Genomic DNA, 19,502 nt, shown 5'->3' on the forward strand with positions numbered 1-19,502 from the left:
AACATTTTTTGAAACTGACACAGTATAACTGTCATCATCATAATTTGGCTAGGCCTTCTTACGTGAGAAGAACCAAAAAGAAGTTCAATCTTCATGTCTCCATGTGTTTCCACTTAAGGAACTTTGTCTTGCAACAAAACATTTCTAATCTCCTTGCCCTGGTTTGTTGATTTACCTTACTAGAATTAGGCCTCTTACTCCCTTACCACTAAATTGGCATTTTTAGAATTTGAGTCTAAGTTAGTTCCTGAAAATTCAGGATAAAAAACAATCCCAAAGACTTTCACCATCCATATAATACATATAATTCTCATCCATTTTCTAAGTTCTCATTTTCACTGCACTTTTATGAATTTTTTTCCAGATATACATCAACTATCCCAAAATATAAAATTATAGTCATTGAGACTTTGTTTCACTTAGTAAAATACACTTATTTTGGTGAAAGGATTAGGTAAGCTTTAAAATATTTCTAAAGTATAGATGATGAACGCCAGGTTTACTCAATGTTCTGTCAAAAAGAAGTTCCTTGGCAAAGAAAAAAAAACAAAAATTGGGAAATGCTGCTTATTAAATATTTTTGCAATTATCTCAAAAATACTTTCCCAACTCAGAGATTTAAAAAGCGTTTTAGCAACCTAAAAAATTCTTCACTAAAGAAGCTTGCTTAACTATGGCAACTCTCTTCCTCTCTCCTCTCTCCTCTCTCCACATCTTCCCTTTATCTATCTATGTGTCTATCTATCTATCTATTTATCCATCCATCTATCTATCTCTTCCCCAAAAGTTAGCCCTATGATTCAAGACTCAAATTCTCTCCAATTTATGTTTACATCTCTATTATCAGAATTGAAATCAGATGATATCTAAAGTCCTTGTCCTGCTCTAGCATTCCAGAATCTTTGTCTCACTTTAGAAAAATCGAGCAATGTATGCCTGTGGAACACAGTCAAATAAATAATAATCAGCTACTACTGAATTCCAAAGTATTCTCTATGATTGCTTAGTGTAACATGATTGGGTAAATTAACACCCAACTTAAAATGCTGACTAGTATATTATGAATAGCAAGAAAAGCTATTTTAAATCCTTTTTCAAGGCATAAATCTCATAAGATGACAGCAAGAAATAATCCTAGACAACAGATTACACCGAAAAAGAAAGATGTTAGTTCAGATTCTAATTCTTCTGGGAAACATGATAAAAAAGTTTCAAAATTACTTTTTAAAAACTCAACTAAGTAATATTTTAAGTCATTATTTATATAAACAACTTTGTCAGGGTTGCTCAGTTCATTCATGTAGAAAAAAAAATAGATTATTTTTTCATGGATTCCCTACTCATTTTGTGCCAAATAGTTCTGCAACTGTCCTGTTTTAAGAAAGTTCCAATACTTCCAATTAATAAGTGAATAATTAATTTAAAAGATAGAACTTCTGACATCAGGGAAAATCATAATCTGAGCTCACATTAGGACAACTCTCGGTCTGGAATCTTTGTTTTCCTCTCAGCAAACCCCAAAGTACCTCCTGGCCCCAGTCTGGACTCTGCTGTTAAAATGTCTTCATAACGTTCACATCTAACCTGAAGTTTTCATCTGTTGAAATTATAGCACAACATACCTCCGATGCACTGAGCAAGCTCTCAGTCCACAGGCAAGAAGAAAGTGAAAATATTCAGTATATGTGGGTACAGAACAATTGAAATTCAATATTACTCTCACCAGATTACTCCCACAGAAGGATAATCCTCCAATAAAGAACACAGCATAGCAGAAAACAAAAACAACAAATCCAACTTAAAAAAAAAATTGTGAAAAGAGAGAGCCAATTCAAATCAAGCCCCCTGTCAAAGAAAAAAAATTGAGATGGGAAATAACTTTCCTTTTAACAAAATACCAGCAGAACTTCTAAAATCATAGTCTCTCTTCAACTAACACTCTACCCAAAGCAATTTTATTGAACACAAATTTAAAACCATTCCAAGGATTTTTCTCTTATAGTACCCCTCAGTTGTGGAAGCGGGCCTTCACAAGTTCCTATTATCACAGCTTTTATTACTACATCTTACTTTCAAGTCCTTGAGGGGCCAAAAATAGTCTGGTTTACTTGCTGTCCTATAGTCCTGAGGGGTGACACAGCATTTTCTATAGACCACTAGTTACTGGCAAACTTTAATAAAGGAATCCTTTGGCTTCCCTATTTAAAAGGTGCAGTTCCCCCCATGAAAACCCTGCCATGACTTGCATTAATTCTTACTAGGACAAAAGCAAATGAAATATCATGGACCAAGATATCGTCCTATTTCCCTCTCATCCAGGCACCTCACCTGTTGATAACTTTTTGTGAAGGAAATTAAACTTCTGGTGAACGTTCATAAATAACAAACTGATACTTATCTGAGAATCTAAGCTTAATAGTTCAAGAATCTAAAATTGGTTGTGCTATTTGTGTGTTTAAAGACATTTTTCATTTAAAAACCTTGAGACATTTAGATTTTCTCCTTCAGCTTTTTACAGTTTCTGTTTGAATGCCCCACATATTTATGCTAATTAACACCCCCATCTTCTTTAGACTGCTAAATCACTGGAGAAACCACCAGGTAGAAAGCCCCTCAATGAGGCAGGTTCAAAGGAGAAAGGGAGCCTGGAGAAAGTCTTTTTCATAGGGGGGGGCATATTACAGGGTCAGAAAAAGCTGTCAGGCAAGATATATGTACTCAAGAGACCATTACAAATGCTTTACAGCATGTTGATGCTCCTCTCATCTTGAAGCAGGCTGGTGGGCGCCTGGAGAGAAATATGCTTAGGTGGGGATTGAAAGCCATTTGATCTAATGGAAAACCCAGCAGATATTTACCCCCCTTAATAAGCCTTGTGAAAGCAGTGGTCTGTCTCTCATTCAAGCTTCTCCTTCTTTGGAGAATGCTAGCACTCATCTTCCTTTGAATGCGCACTTTTACTATGCATTCAAGTTTTGGGCTGTACACATTGACTAGTTTGTGAGTTCTTTCCTGCAACTGAGTCAAGAACTTTCATGGTGTCAACCCTTGGTTGAGGAATTCACCAAGAATTCCTGGGGCTCTCCAGCATCCAGCAGAGAATTCCCGAGGCTCTCAGGCATTGAGCTTATTAGAATATTTGGCAGTACACACTGACTAGTCCTTGAATTATTTCTTGTAACTGAGTCAAGAACCCTCATGGAGCCAGTCTTTGGTTTAAGTCTTGATTTCTCTGAGAACTCCAGAGCTGTCCGGCATCGTGGGTATTAAGAAAGAGGAAGCATGAAATAAGTAAATTCATCTTTTCCATGTACAAAGGGCAGGGCTTCATTATATAGAAAGGTATGTTAAGTGAGAAAAGCTGAAAGAATCTTCAGATATAAGTCATGCAGTTCTCGTTACTGGGCAGCTAACATTTAGAGGGTCTGGATTACTCATTGACCTGTCCAGGGTTGTAGGACATGCAGTCCAGATGGTTGGGCAATTTTAATTAGCTCTCAGTTTGAAGCATCTGACTGGCTAATTCACATATTGGTTTTAGTAACTCAGAACAATTTAAAGACCTTTCCCTTCCAAGAATGCATGCATTTTAACCCAGATTTAACCTAACAATGGAAAGAATTTAGGAGTCAGGAAATCTAGGTTATAATCTAGATTACCATTAACGAGCTGTGCAAATTTAGGCAAATCATAAAAGCTCTGGACTTCAGTTACTTATCTATCAAGTGGAACAGTGAAAGTAAATGAAGTCTAAAGTCCCCCCCTATCTAAAATATATTTGAAGTAAGCATTAACAGCAGGCATCAAAAGTTAGTGAGCTAGGGTGAAAAGCTAATTCCCAAGGTGAAAAGTAGAAATCCATATCCTATGTATTCTCTCAGGCTAGGAGTAGCAGAAGATAATTAGATTTGAATTGAAACTACCTAGATGAATCAAATAAAGCTCTTTAATTGATAAAGGTCAGACAACAGAATGCTTGGAGTAGGGTCAGGGGCAGGAGTAGGGATTGGGGGATGGAGAACTAAACTCAAGTAAGAGACTGGTAAACTGGAGTTCAGGTTTCAGCTCAACCTTTTTCTAGTAGCTTGGCCTTGGGCAGGCCACTTAACCTTTCTGAGCCTTAGCTTCTTCAATGAATGTACTACTATCTGCCCCACATACAGACAGCACAAAATCTTTGTATCAATTTAAGAAAATGTGCACAATAGCATACAGTAGATCTTTAGCAGCCCCAGCTCAGAGGCTTCCTGCTAACAGGTATTTAGAATCTAGAGGGAGGTTTCCTCCTCAATGAGTAGAAGAAAGACAAACAAAGAGCTAGAAAAAAAAGCAGCTGCCTACTTGGCTTGTTAAGATACAAGACAGTGAAACATCAATATGTGAAACTTCTCTAGGATTTCCAAGCGCAAGGCGAGCTGACTTTCATTGGGAATGTCTGTATAATAAGCAAATTGCTGAACCTGAATCTTATGTTTTTTTTTAATAAAGCCACAAATACAAACGCCATTCACGTAAGCAAAAGAATGCCAGAGCCTCTCCTTTATATCACAATACAGGATAGGATTTAGCAAAAGGCTTAGTCCCATTGGCTTGGATTATTAGAAAGAAGGGTCAACAATCTGGAGGTAGGGAAAAGAGGTTTCACCACAACTGCTACTGAGTACTGAGAATTAACAAATAACTGACAGCCCTGATGTATGCTAGCCTTTTAAAATAGCTAGAGGGAAATATTTGTAACTGTTATAATTCATTTGACTTGTTTCTTTGATGCTGATCCTATGTTTTTTTAATAAAGACTTTTATTACTATTATTAATTGCCTGAATTTTCAAGAATGCTGGTTCTTAAAACTGATTTTAATATTACAACCAAATGTCTAACCAACACTTGTGAAAATGTCCTGGATTTATTGACAGTAAGGATATTACCCTCTGGAACATGCATCCCTACCCCTGGGTTTAGCTCCTTGCTACAGCTGGTGCCCAAGTGCAAGGGAGCAGTCTCTAGAATCTGTTCATATTCCAAAAGAATCTTTTCCTTTGGGGTGATGCTGATGCTATGTTTTGTAATTACATAATCTTTACCTTGTAAGAGGAGGGTCATGAGTTAACTCGTGACTGGCCCTGCTTGTATCCCCTTATTGCATCATACATGCCCAAGCTAAAATTTGCCAATTCTTAATAGTCCTTTTGGCAGTTATTAAGGTGAAGAGATGGGAAAAAAGAGGAAGAATTTCTTAACTGAATGACCAGGTGGGCTAGAAAGAGAAGTATTATGCAACCAAGCTAACCTGACCCAGGGATGAGTACAGGGTACCATTACAGCATGTGATAGGATACAGAAGGGTAAACCCCAAAATGAGGAAGGAAGACAGTCTAATGGCTTTTTAAAAAATTAAACTTAACAAGTTAATTTGTTTTGATCAACTGTCTATGAATTCTCAAAAAGAGTGCAAGAAGAAAAGCAAGAGACTATCAGGCGATAATTCAGTTTCAAACATGTTCAAATTGCAATAATGTGAGTGAAAAAGACAGCCTGCTGGTAGGAAGAAACTGAGTATGGTTCCAAAGTTAGATCAAAAAGACAAAGATGGGTGCTCATATCTTACTGGGGAGGTAACACTTGAAGATAATTGAGGTTAAGGAATTTCCCAAGAAAGAGAGATGGGGGTAGAAGGTAGAAAAGGCAGAAAGTACTGGCTCAGGCACTCCAAAGAAGGGATAACCTGGAGAGGGAGGATGCACTCATCACTGAAAGAATGCTGAGTCTGGGAGGAAGAGCCCTGAGAAAAGACATAGATTTGAAAAAAATAGAGTCTTTAAGAGAAGTCTTATCAGAATGTAATGAACAACACAGGCAGGAAATCAGTTAAGCTAAACTAGTTCAGGAGACTTTTTTACAGAGTGTGAATTCCCTGAGCTCTCTGCTTTTTCTTCTCCTCCCTGCTACTTGTCTTTTGGCATTTTTGGGGGGGTGGGTCTATCAAAGGGTTCAAGGCATAAGAGTAAATGAAACTAATTGTTAAAATCTACTACATGCATAGGAAAAGAATGATACAAAGCAAAAGAATAAAGGCTCCTTTATAGATTGTGTGAATATTTAATTTATTCATGCCTTATCTGAGCCTCTTTTACATAAATAATTATGAATTAATGTTATTAAGCCCTACTAACTTACAGAGTCTATATGCCTTGATCTAAAAAGAAAAGTAGGGTCTATAAACCTTGGCCCACTGCCCAAGCTCTATCTATACACAATTAGACTGATAATATTTTCCAAAATCACTTCACCATTTTTTGAGCATCACATTGCACACTTCTAAACATGCAAAAGGATAAAAAGTAAAAGAAGGAAAAAGGAAAAATAAATTTCTCTTTCCCTTTCTTCTTGTTTAATTAATGGGAAGAATATGTTCAAGAATTTAACACAATACTTTGCCCACAAGACTCGAGAAAGTGCCATTTTATTAGGATAAATACAAATGTATGAAACCCAGCTCTGCCATCCAACTTTCTGCAAAGCAGTCCATTTCCCTAGCAAACTTTCCCCTCTACAAAATCTCATTCCCATAATTTCTCTGATCAGAGACAGAAGAAGTGTCAGTGTTACTCAGAACCTTCCCTCTACCAGCCCCTTTTCTCTGCTCTAACACCCCAAGTTATGCCGCCCAAATATGCGCTCACTCTGTCTCCAAGATCACTCACATTGGCCCAAGGTGTGTTGGAACTATGTTATTTTCCTTTCATGTTCTGGTTTTCTGCTTTTCTTCTGTCTATATGTGCAGTAAGTCATTAACACAACTGACATTTACATTCTGCTTTTCAGTTAGCAAAGCACAGCAACACCACTATCTCAATGGAGACCTCAGTAACTGAGCCACGTAAAGGTACGATTCTACCCATTTCACAAACGAAGACACTAAGACTTGAAGAAGTATCAACTCCAAGTTCACTTACTTAGCATCTGGCAGAATTAAGATGTCCCCACTCATGGTACGGATTCTTCCCATTCTACAACTGCCTAATATTGAGCATCACTGATATTGTCGCTTGGCTCAAGGGGGAGAGTTCTGAGAGTTATTTTTTATTTATTTATTTTTTTCACATGGGCAGGCACCGGGAATCGAACCCGGGTCCTCTGGCACGGCAGGCCAGCGTTCTTGCAGCTGAGCCACCGTGGCCCGCCCCTGAGAGTTATTTTATCTCCTGATCGATGTGGCCAACTCCTTCCTCTCCACCCACTGCACCCTTCTCCCCTTTCTTGTGCTGATCAACTCCTCCCTCCACCATCAACTCTGCTGGATTATGCTCCCCACTAACTTTTACTTATGATCTCTAGACTATCCATTAATACAATCATGTATCACTTTGGATTCTTCTGTTTAACGTTTCATGTGCATATTTTGTTGTGTCAATAAATTAGAAAAACAACTGAAGGGGCTTTTACAAAAAATAGTTATTTCATATGTTCTGCAATGCCTAAGACAGAGCAACTTCTCAATAAATTGTTCTTGAATTGGGTTGAATTCAGGAATAAGAGAATTTTTATATTTCAGAAATTCTTTTTCAATACCACTTGTAGTTGCAGCTGGAAAATTCTTATGAGTGATGACACCAACAGACTTGAAATCACATTTAGATTAGGACCCTCTACTAGCTCCAGGGTCTTCAGGCACCAAAACCAAGTTGCAAGAAAAGCAAACCAATTGAGGAAAAATTTCTCTTTGCAAAAGACATCTGCTTTCCCCTACTATCAAATCTGTCCAAAAAAGCACTGCCTCTTCAAATTCACAGGAGTAGAGGCAGCATCCTCTGTTTCCTTTTTCTCTTTCATTAATTTCTGCTTTCTCTTGTTTCACGTAAGTGCTAGTCACTTTTCTGGTTGAAAACTTGTTGTTAGACTTGTCAATTCTTAATTTTTCTATGATCAGGTATATGAAGAAGAGAGCTTACTTCACATATATTCATTTAAAAAGGTTGACTACTATACCCTTATTTGGTAGCTTATTAGGCACAAAATAGATGAAGTATTAGGAACATGATTTTAATTAACCAAAGCACATTCTATGACATTTTTATTAAATATGCATACATTCAAAGAAAAAGGAAAAAGTACTGAAGATTTTACATTAAAATGCTAACAATGATTATTTCGTTGTAGAATATGGGAAAAATAAAATGTATCTTCTCCTTGCTTCTCTACATTATTGGCAATAAACGTGTCCCATGCGCACTAAATAAAAATAATTGTATTTAAAAATGTAAGCAATAAATAGCAGATAAATTTAAAAAGAGGTTGAATTAAAAGTATTTGCCTTTTAAAGATTGGCAAACATTAAATTAGATGAAGAGAGGGAAAGAGAGTTCTCCTTCCCTCTCTTCATCTAATTTAATGTTTGCCAATCTTTTTTTTTTCCAAGAACATTTTTCTGACCTTTTAATAAATAGAAAGCACGAATGGAGACTATTCAAGAACATCTTTTCAAAATCCTGCCTTCTTGCCTTTTAATCTTTTTCTTCCCTTTTCCATCTGAATCCTTGGAAGCAAATGCCCCATCATCCTCAGGCTCCACCTTCCTGCTCTCTGATCTAGAAATATCTTTAGGATGCAAATCTGTACCAAGCACTCCTAAGAAGTAAGATGTGACATGGCCTCCTTTTCCTAGGCCCTCAATACAGCCTTAGACTATTGGACTCCCAGTGGGCTCTCAGTGTACTGACCTAAGCTTCAAATGCTGTCCCCAGAGTCAAACGATTGGGATGGGAATCCTGACTCCTCTACTTATTGTGTGATCTTGAGGAAAGTTCTTAAACTCTCCAAACTTGTTTCAGGAAAACAGGAGCTAGTTAACAATGATGGCATTTTCTGAAGTTATTTGATTAAGAAATTAGAAAATGAATGTCAAACCACTGACACTTTCCTTGGCAGGTATTAAGTGGTCAGTACATGTTAACTCTTAGTAATGACAGTTGTGCTAACCAACATGTGACAGACAGCCACTGGGAATATGGAGAGCGATGGAGCCTGTTTGAGAAGCAACTGTTAGAAAGGAGGAGCCCACTTAGACTCTTTTCTGCCTTGACTCCTTGGCTAACCTCAGCAGCTTTCTCAGCCCAGAAGGCTTCAGGCATGACTGAAGTTGCGGGTGACGGCATCCATCCATTGGCAAAAGCTCCTCCTCTGCCATGGGGAGAAATGTGAGCAGGGGAGGGTAAACACTGGTGCTCAGTGCTGGCCAGCCCTTAGTCCAGGACTGAGGGGAGAATTCTCTTGGTAATTTGCTCCCAATGCAAAAGACCCAATGGGAAGTAACGAAAAGCAGAAACTGCCGTTTCCAGTGTCAAGGATCCCACTGCTACCTGGAACACTCACACCTGAAAGCACAGTCACTCCAGAGGGAATTGTCGAGCTTCACCTGCTCTGTTCACTTACGGTGCTTGGTGACTGCTTGGATGGTGGTCTCCTCCTGCTGCTTCTCAGCTCAGAATAGCCGGGAGTCCTGCGTTCTTCTCAAGCAACTGATGTGTACATAGCATTGGAACATTTGTCAGTGTTCACAAAATAAAACTAAATAGTACTCAAGTGCCGAGCGCAAACCTTGCTCAGCAATCCCTCCTTCAAGCGCCCATTACCTACGCAAAAGCTGCACTGAGTGATTAATCAAGCTGAAAATCCAAGTGCAGATCTTGCTAGTTAGTGTTGCAGAATGAAACCCAGTTCTAGCTGGAAAACCTTGACCATATTTAACCCAAAGTGTTCAAGTTTAGATCATTCTCTTTGGCAGAAAGCTGTAATTGCATCTAAGCAGAAGAGGTAGTGGAGGCAGTGCTCATTCATATGATTATCAAGGGACTTCAAAGGTTGTCTTGTCCATTCTACTGCAGTAACATACGTGGCCCATTATCTGGAAATTAATAAGTACTCTGTAAGCATTTGGTGTTGAGTATTCAAAACAGAACGTCATCATATTATGTGATTAACGAACATACTCACAAGTGAAAACTTATCTTTGCATGTTTCATCGGATGGAGAAGGAAGTTGGGATTTACAGCTTAATAAGGAAGCACAAAATAAGGCCTTAAGATTGCCTAAGGCTCACTACAGGTTGAAAGAACAGGAGTATTATAACTGACCGGCACTTTAAATTTGCTAAAATCATCAAACATGTCAAGAAATTGATGACACTATACATATATATTCAGAATGCAATAATCATAAACCAGTAGCCTAAAAAGGATGGTTTTCATGTCTATAGTCATTTCTTCAGTTTTCAAAAAGGATTAAAGGTTTCCTCCTTAAAATACTACTTGGAATAACCACAACCAAATCTCTTTTATCTGAGCCATGACATCTTATATAGAACTATATTCTAGAGGAGTAATATTAAATCAAGGGTTTGGAGAAGTAATTCGAGTAGTCTCCACATCTTTCCTTGTCTAGAGGTATGCATTTTTTCCTGTTTTAGTCCAAGTTTCATTATCTGAATATACATTTGCCCACAAATGGTTAAAATGTTCCTCTCTGAAATTAGAGATTGGAGCACAAGACTCCCAAGAAATCATTTTCCTTCATGATAACTAGGAAAAAGAATTTCCACCCTATTCAAATTTGAAAGAAGCTATCCATTCTGAAATTTCTATTGAACATTTTGAAAAAGATTATACAAAATTAATTAAAAATCTAAAGAAAAGTAAATATGGATTCATTTTAGAAGAGAAACAAAAGATATTTTTATTTGTGTGTAGATTAAATGCATTAGTCTCCTACAATGATGTTTACCTGCTAAAGAATGTTGTTCTTCTGGGGATAATTATGATAATAGGAATTAGAGTAATTTAACCTCTCCTGAAGAAAGATATTTAAGAGATTATTTACATTGCCAAGAAACCGGAGAGCATGCTTGAAGTCTTGGCTATTCCTGCTGTCACTAAAAGTGTGATGCAGGTACCAGATTAAGTTTATGCTTCAAAGAAATCAACAATTGTAGATAAACACACTAGAATGACCAGGATTACCCCATGAATTGGAGAGTTTTCACTTACTATTGAGATTAGAGCTTTAGATTTTATATCTGCTCCAATGTGCATCCTTTTCCAATTCAGAATATTTGAACCCTCCTTTTAATACACAACTTGGAGAAGTAAATATCCCCTCAGAAAGACACTAATTTTCCATATCTAGCAAATGACCACACTGATATAATAATCTGTATCCTTAGCTAACCTCAAATCATGAAAGGTTGCTTTTTTATAGACTTCACAATAGAGTGATTTTCACTGAGTAATTGTGTTTCATTCTTTAGTGTCCTTATTTACTGCCATTCAGTAGTGAAGGGACTCTACTGTTTGAGGCTCAGTGTCATAGGTTAAAGACAGAGAAGTGAGTCATGTTGGATTTGTTCCCTATAAGTACTTGCCAACAATGTAGGTGTGTTTATTACTGGAATTTACAATAGTTATTGTTTAACCCCCACTACGTTCCATCTAATCCAATTCTGCCAATAAAGTTCTTCTATGTCATCGAGTCTCTACATGGTAAGAAAAAGGAATATGAGCAAAGAAAGTAGGGTTTTAATTAATACTGCCTTACATTCTTCAAAGCATTTCCACCTAATCTCATTTGGTCCTCACAACAATGCACGTTGGTCAGGTATTTTATCTCAGCTTTTATAGAAGATAAAACTTTTATAGTAGATAAATTAAATGTCTTGCTTGGTAGTGCACAACTAGTGTTATTATAAAAGAGTAACATGAGGGATCCTTGTGGTAATGGAAGTGTTCTGTATCTTGACTGTGGTTGTGGATACTCAAAGCTACACATGAAGGGAAACTGTATAAAAATATATACACACTCAAGTGCAAGTAAAACTGGGGAAATAAGAAAAAGATTGGTGGGGCGAATGAATGAATGTCAATAACTGTGTTGTAACATTTTGCTATAGTTTTACAAGATTTTGATATAGTTGTCATTGAGAGATACTGGATGTAGTGTGCAAGAGGTTTCTCTGCATTATTCCTTAAACAACTGTGTATAACTCTATAATTATCACCATAAAAAATTTCAATAAAAATTCTGGTCCCATCTGTAACTATCGTCAGAGATATTGGGTGAAGTTAAGTGAAAGAGAGGCACTTCCATTATTTCATAGGTTCATAAATATTCAAGGTTGGAAGAAACCCAAAAGATCATTTAGTCCAGGTGAGCTGCCATTTTAATCCCTTCTGTGACATTGCAGACAAGTGGCCATCTAATATGTGGCTACAAATTACTAATGATAAGAAAAAAAATCACAAGCCAGTCTATTCCACCCATATACACTACTTCTTCACACTCTGGTCCTACATCTTATCTAAAGGGCTGTGTGGGAATAAACTTAATCTCTCTTCCTTATGACACTTCTTCAGATACTTTAATACAGTGATCAAGATCCCTCTAAAGCTGAGTCGCTATGAATCAACCATTCCACATTTTCAATTGCTCTTCAGATAACATGTTTTTTTATCTTTCCATTCAAAAGGTAGTGGGGTAGGCATGTAGAAAAGGCCCTAGGTTCATAAGTAGAAGGCCAGAGGACAAATTCCTGCTCTACTATTTATCAGCAGCGTGATTCAGGCAGGGAGTGAGCTTTAAGACTTATGTCTCCAAATGTAAAATGCATATAGTACCTTCCCTAAGGGTTGTTGTAAGGAGTCAATGACACAATCAGTGTAAAACACATACACTGCCTGGTATACGCATCTGTAAATGGAAGATAACATTCTTCCACTGGATCAATCTGACTACTTTAACCTATCTACAACATGAGTGGTTTTCAACATTTTGAATATTTTATGTGTCCCTTCAAACACTCCATCATATAAAGTGAATCTCTAGCATGATCAAAATAATAACTACAAGTTCACTATTTCTGAAAAGAACATTAATTTGCTCACAAACATTTTTTCAACAACCAATGTTCTTCAGTTACCATTTTTGAACCAGACACCATCAATTTCTGTAAAATTTTAGAATATGAAAAAACTACAGCACTCATATTAGTAGCAAACTACATTGAGAAGGCCTCAAAATATAGTACCCCCCAAAATTAATTCCTTAGGGTTTCTTAAAACAGTACTTCTACAGCAACCATAAAACAAAAATAATAAAATATTAGAATTACTATCAATTGAGAGCTTGCAATGTGCCATGCAATATGCTTAATACAAACGAGAATGATAATTTCATAAAGGAAGAGGTATGTCAAAGACATTTGCCCTCAGGCAAAGGATATGTGGGATTCAGAGATGTGCTGAATGTCTGGATTAGAAGGACATTGGTAGGGTCCTTCAGGGAGGGTGGCCTGGTGAGAAGACTGGATTACTGGGGATAGCGACCACCATGAGCACCATTGCCCCTCCAGACCCCTTTTGTCTCCTGCTGGTTGAGATGCAAACCCTACGTGTTACCAAGGGCAGGCTGTCTAAGTAGGCTATGATGACAAACAGATAGGTACAATCATTTTAGGTCCCAGGTACCTCCAGAAAAAGAAAAAGCCCTTTCCACTGCCTCCTTAATAAGGAAGTAGAAAGGAATTTCATTTAAGATTTCAAAGCAGAACGTGAATCTGCCTCCACTGGCCTCTTGGCCCTAAATCACTAGCATGAGTGAAGCTAATGCAGTACTGTACTGGATGGTACTTAGACCACAGGCTTATTGCAGTATCTGGAAGACAGTGAGTGTTCAATAATATTATCGGCTTTTTTTTTTTTTCAGTGCTCAGCACATGAAGTATTCAGAAAATGCTATGGACTATCTATTCAAAATTCCATCAGGCTGCTGCTTTTATTTCAGTTCATAGTTCATGTTGGATTATTTGGTTTTAGTACTTAACATAAAAGAAGACGTGGTCATCTTTTTCAGACTTATTTGAAACAACTCTTCCACATTTCTAGTAATTTGGGGGTGAATTTAAATTGGCTAGCTTTTCACCTTTTCACCACTTCCATTCTGACAGTCCTATTTCCATTAAAGTCCAAGTTTCTGATAAGGGACTCCATAGTGACAAACAGGTACTGTGCACTGGCCAGGCCAAGTTCCTAAGAGCAGGAGTTATTTCTTGACTATACAAAGTCATGTCAAGACTTTGAATACCCCCATGAATACCCAGATGATAGAGACATATCAACATTCCTTCAAAAATGAATTACTTTTATGCTGACAGATCTAAATTTAATTTAATGAACTATTTGAGCTTTCTAGAAAATCATTCGACTCAGGAGTAGAGGCAGTTATGCATCACCCAGAGGAAACAACTCATTTTCATGTTATTCTAGGTACTAATCCAACCAGACCACCATAGACAGGGCCTATTTTCTCGTTCTTACTTTAAGGCTGTCATATGATTAGGTGTCTGTTTTAATCTCATAGGTTATCCCCCTTGAATTTTAAGTGTCATTACTCACATTGAAAGAAACCACAAACTTTAGCACATACAACTCAAAATCTTCACTTTCGTTTTGGTGGACAGTTAGGTGTTTATTCTTTCATTTTCATTCCACATTTATTTTATTTTTAAACTAAGATAATCCAAATATGCTCCATTAATTGGGAAAAAAATTGAAAACTAGAAAGACAAAAATAACATCAGCTATAAACCCACTGTTTATACATTAACATTTTTACATATCTGACCTCCATCTGCCTTCTCTGCAGTAATTTTACATACATCAAAAGGTTGCTGTTCCTGGATTTTCTACATAGCATGAATCTTGAAAATACTTCCATAAACATCATTTTACTGATGGTATCCCTTTATAAAGATATACGATGTATGCTTAACCACTCTAATAACTATGCTAGTAGCATGTCCTTTTAATAAATGGCTCTTAAAAAGAGTCTTGTTCATTTTATATAAGTTAGCATAAAGAAGAAAAGATAAATTAACAGTTACGTTCTTAAGTGTGGCTGTGGATATTTGATGATTGAAGAGACTATATTGATAAGTGCCATTTAGTGAAGATCCATGAAGTGCAGGCACTATACAATCATATTTCTAATCCTCACACAACAGCCCAAAATGGTGACTATATTATAAACACCCCCTTCTAGTAGTTCAGAGGTGATACAACTTGTAAGTGGTGCATACAGATTTTGAACAGGTGTCTGACACCAAAGGTAGGTTTTCTCCCTGCTGTATTGCACTCCCCTCCCCAAACTCACCACTATCACCATCTCAAACACCACCACCTCTGTCACCACCACCATCTTTACCACCTCCACCACCAATCTCTCCTCTACCAACTTGTGATAGTTAGGTTCAGGTGTCTACTTGGCCAGGTGATGACGCCCCATTGTTCTCTTGTTGTGGACTTAAATCATCAGCATATGAAGTTCATGTATGGCTGATTACATCTGCAGTCAACTAAGGGAGTGCCTTCAACAATGAGTGACACTATTTAATTTAATTAGCTGAAGGCTTAAAAGAGAGAGGTCAAAAAAGAGCTCAGCAGCTCAGCATACCTCATCTCAGTACTTGACCCAGACGTTTGGAGATGTCAAAAGGAATCATCCCAGGAGTGCCGACTGAACCCAGAAGCTGGGAGGGAAGCCCAGCAAATGTTCACTGTGTGCCTTCCCATGTGACAGAGAAACTTAGGGGAAAGCCAGCTGCCTTTCTTCTGAAGAAATTATAAATTTGTAACTAAATAAATTCCCTTATTAAAAGCTGATCCCTCTCTGGTGTGTTGCATTCTGGCAGCTCTAGTAAACTAAAACACACCTCTCCCACCATTTCCAACAACGCCTCCAACACCACCTCTACCATCACTTCCAACACACCACTATCTCCAGCAATTCCTCCAACACCACCTCCACCACCACATTTCTACTGTCACCTCTGTCACCTCTGCCCACTTCTACCTCCACCACTTCCACCACCACCCCCACTGCCTTCAACACCAATATGTCCACTTTCAACACCACCGACACCACTTACGACTCACCTTGCCATCCCTTCCACTTTTCTACCCTAGGGTTTCTTATCATCTCTCTTTTGCATAGTCTTTCTTCTTTTCACACCCTCATATTCTCCTCCTCTCCTGCTTCACTTTGACCTCTTCCCCCATCCCCTTACATGTTACCAAATCCTCCTGGGTAAGAGAAATAAAGCAATGACTACCCCCACCACACTCAGTATATGAACATCCTAATTATTCACTCATTCAACAAATGGTTACTAAGTATAAGATGCGTCAGGCATTGTTCTGAGTCCCGCGGGTACAGTAATTTCTGCATTTGCAGGATTTTCTTCAACACCAAAAGGCCTATTTTTCTTTTTTAGGATTTTCTATGTACACACACCCACACATACCCACAGCCATGTTACATCTGCTTGCAAATTGTTAGCCTGTGCTCTGGTTATCAGCACACACAGCCCAGCCTCCAAGGTGGATGGAAAGGAGAAGTGAGCAGCTCAAGAAGGATACTCAAGTCAAAAGGAAAGTCTCAGGCAATAGCCATGAAGTAATTTCTTATCTCTTATTGCCACAGCAAACTACCACAGGAAAGAACTTCCTATTTCCATAGTCTAATGATGCACGCTTGCTTAACGCCACTTGCCTGAAGTAATTTATACGTGGACTCTCTCTAGAAAAGACACTTGATATATAAAGAGAAGGAAAGAAAAAAAATTAAAAGGTAAATCAAAGAGTGGGCACATCAACAAATATGCAAACAATTCCTTTTCCTCCTCAACTGCATGATACGAGCAGAAAGGAAACTGTGTTCTTTGTGTTTCAATTTCCAATGTAAAATTAATACCTCCAGAGGATTCTGCCTATGCCTTTTTAGGGTAGAGGACAGTACTAGGAACACAGAAGCCTCTGAAGACTAGAAAGTCCACTTCTATAATCAAACATGTCTTAGTGGGTTGTGATTCTAACTCCTCTAATTAAAATTTTTTTCACATACACCCAAGCAAAGAAAACCAACCACCCTAAAGGCCTGTGGTAAAAGCCTTGTACCTGCCTCACCTTAGCTTTCCTTTTCATATTTTTTCAAGCCTGTGACTTTTATTGAAAAGTAAAATCCCCTCCAGCTGCCTGATACAAAGGGGGATTCTCCACAAAAAGCACATTACTCAAAAGTGGGCAGCCGCAATGTTTTTCAAAATGAACTCTTTAGGACCCAAACAAACACTGAATTGTGCGTCCCTAAATCAAACCCACAGTCTGCAGTTCTAACAGCTATCAACATAACATCCATTTAAGAAAAAGAGAGAAGCACAGTAAGTACACAACTCTATCCCTCTAAGCTTTAACAAAGTTAGAAAATGCCTTTAACACAGCACATAACAGCAGTGGATTTATGAAGAGCTACGCAAATATGATATCCCAAGAACCACATTTCAGAACTCACTATTCTAAAGATAGTGTTAGGGTATCAATTGCTTTTCTATCTCAACATGCCAACCAATTACTTCCCATGCATTAGTCAAGGAGTGGTTTTACTTACATGCAATAAGAAGAGAGTAAATCCGAGAGCTGTTGTTTTATCCCTGAATTCAGAAAATTCATAATAGAATTCCACTCTAAGCAGCTAGAGCTCTGGAGGCTCAGTCTACACAGGTCTGCCATTCAAAGCTGACCAGAGAATAAAACTCTTACGAAAGAAGAGGAAGTGCCATCTTACTTCCTCAATTTTATTGTTCTTCCTTCTTATTGTTATTGAGCCCTTCCTTGATTCCAACACCTAGGACACAATGCATGCAAAGTGGGCATGTCCTATCTGACTGATTTTGTCTATCACTAAACACTATGCAGTGTATCCATTGGCAGAACAGAGGTACAAACATTCCATGGCTTCACTTTCCTGTTTGAGGGTAAAGCTGTTTATTTACAGGCATTGAGAATGAAGTCCTTTGCAGAGCTGTTCCCATCATGTCAGGGTGAGATGACATTTTTTCACATATCATTGACCTCTTTCATGTTCTCATCTCCATGTGAGTTTTCTTCCTTTCTGGTCTCCTAATCATTTTACTAAATAAACAAGGTAAGAATAAATTTCTAAAAGGCATTTTAAGACAAAATTAAGTCTTAGCCCACCATTGTTCTGCAGTAAATACAATAAATTCTCTAACTTCAAAGCTTTTCTTTCACACAGGAGAAAAAGAAAACAACAGACTGAAAGTTAGAGATGTTTGAACTTATCTCTGCTAAATTCCTGCCACCTGCCTCACACCTACCATAAACCCCCCTTTTCAACTCCAGCTCTTGTCTCTTTATACCTCCATGGGGAAAGAATGCAGTCTTATTCATTTATACCCTGCTTTCAAAGAAAAGGAAATAAATCATTAGCAATGGGCTCATAACCAAGGCAATCTTTCTAAATGTGGGAGCCGTACCCTTAGCATGCACACTATTTCTCAGTCATTGCATAATAGAGTACCACAGAACTTAGAGGCTTAAAATAAAAAGTGTTTATCATGTTATATTTTCTGCAAGAATCTGGGCATGGCTTGGCTGGTGTCTCTCACCAGGTGGCATCACGCTGTTGGCTGGGCTGCAGTCATCCAGAGGCTCACCCAGGGAATGAACCTCTCCCATGCTCACTCACATGGTCATGGATAGGATTCAGATTCTCATGAGCTCTTGTCTGGGGACTTCAGTTCAGTTCTAGCTATTGGCCCCAAACCACCTTCAGTTCCTTGCCACATGGGCCTCTCCTAAGGGCAACTGACAACAAAGCCAGAGCAAGCAAGTGAGAGAGAGAGAGAGAAAGAGAATGAGAGAGAGAATGAGACAGAGGTCACAGTTATTTGTAACCTAATCTCAGAAGTGATATCCTGTCACTTTTGCCATATTCTCTTTATGAGTCACTAAGAAGTGAGTCACTAAGGCCAGTGTACCCTCACTAAGAGGGAATGATACAAGGCACGAATACCCAGAGGTGGGGATCACAGGGGGCTATCTTAGATGGTGGCCTACCAAAATATATAAGACTTTTTATTTATTTATTTTTTTTTTGGGGGGGGGCATGGTCCAGATATCGAACCCGGGTCTCCTGCATGAAAGGCGGGCATTCTAACCTCTGAACTACCCGTGTACCCAGTATTCAAGACTTCTCTCCAAGATCAAGTTGCCCCTGTCAAGCCAAATACAATAAGAGGGAAGACCAGTCTAAAGGTAAAATCATCTATACAGTCATACCAATGAAATAAAAACTGAGACTTTCATCCAGGCATTAAATTAGCCTGCAGCTCTCTCTAATTATTATCAACCTCACAGAACACACCTGAAAACTGAATGACCCTTATCATTTCATGTCCAAGTCAACCTCACAGAACACACCTGAAAACTGAATGACCCTTATCATTTCATGTCCAAGAAACAGATACATTAACATGCAAACAAAAACCTAAACTAAACTATAAAATTAGTTTAGCATCTGGAAGGGAGCTGATGCAATTTCAATAAAAAGAATTCCCTGGATCAGAATTGCCTGACACTTGGTCTTTCTCCTCTCAAC

At 38.1% G+C, this 19,502-nt stretch overlaps 1 protein-coding gene across 3 annotated transcripts in view; it reads right to left on the minus strand.

The window, feature by feature from the left end:
• The window catches only part of IPCEF1 (interaction protein for cytohesin exchange factors 1), a 184,578-nt gene extending 166,588 nt beyond the window's left edge, over positions 1-17,990 (minus strand). For 2 of the 3 annotated variants that reach the window (XM_077149321.1, XM_077149318.1), the window contains exon 1: positions 17,490-17,990. The gene's annotated coding sequence lies outside the window, so the exon portion shown is untranslated. Of the gene's footprint in view, positions 1-9,431; positions 9,904-17,489 lie in introns of all 3 variants that reach the window. The other variant, XM_077149319.1, reaches the window with a different exon arrangement.
• Between the last annotated feature and the right edge of the window lie 1,512 nt (positions 17,991-19,502).

The sequence above is a fragment of the Tamandua tetradactyla genome, chromosome 2 (assembly GCF_023851605.1).
Source record: "Tamandua tetradactyla isolate mTamTet1 chromosome 2, mTamTet1.pri, whole genome shotgun sequence".
In the NCBI taxonomy this organism is placed as follows: domain Eukaryota; kingdom Metazoa; phylum Chordata; class Mammalia; order Pilosa; family Myrmecophagidae; genus Tamandua; species Tamandua tetradactyla.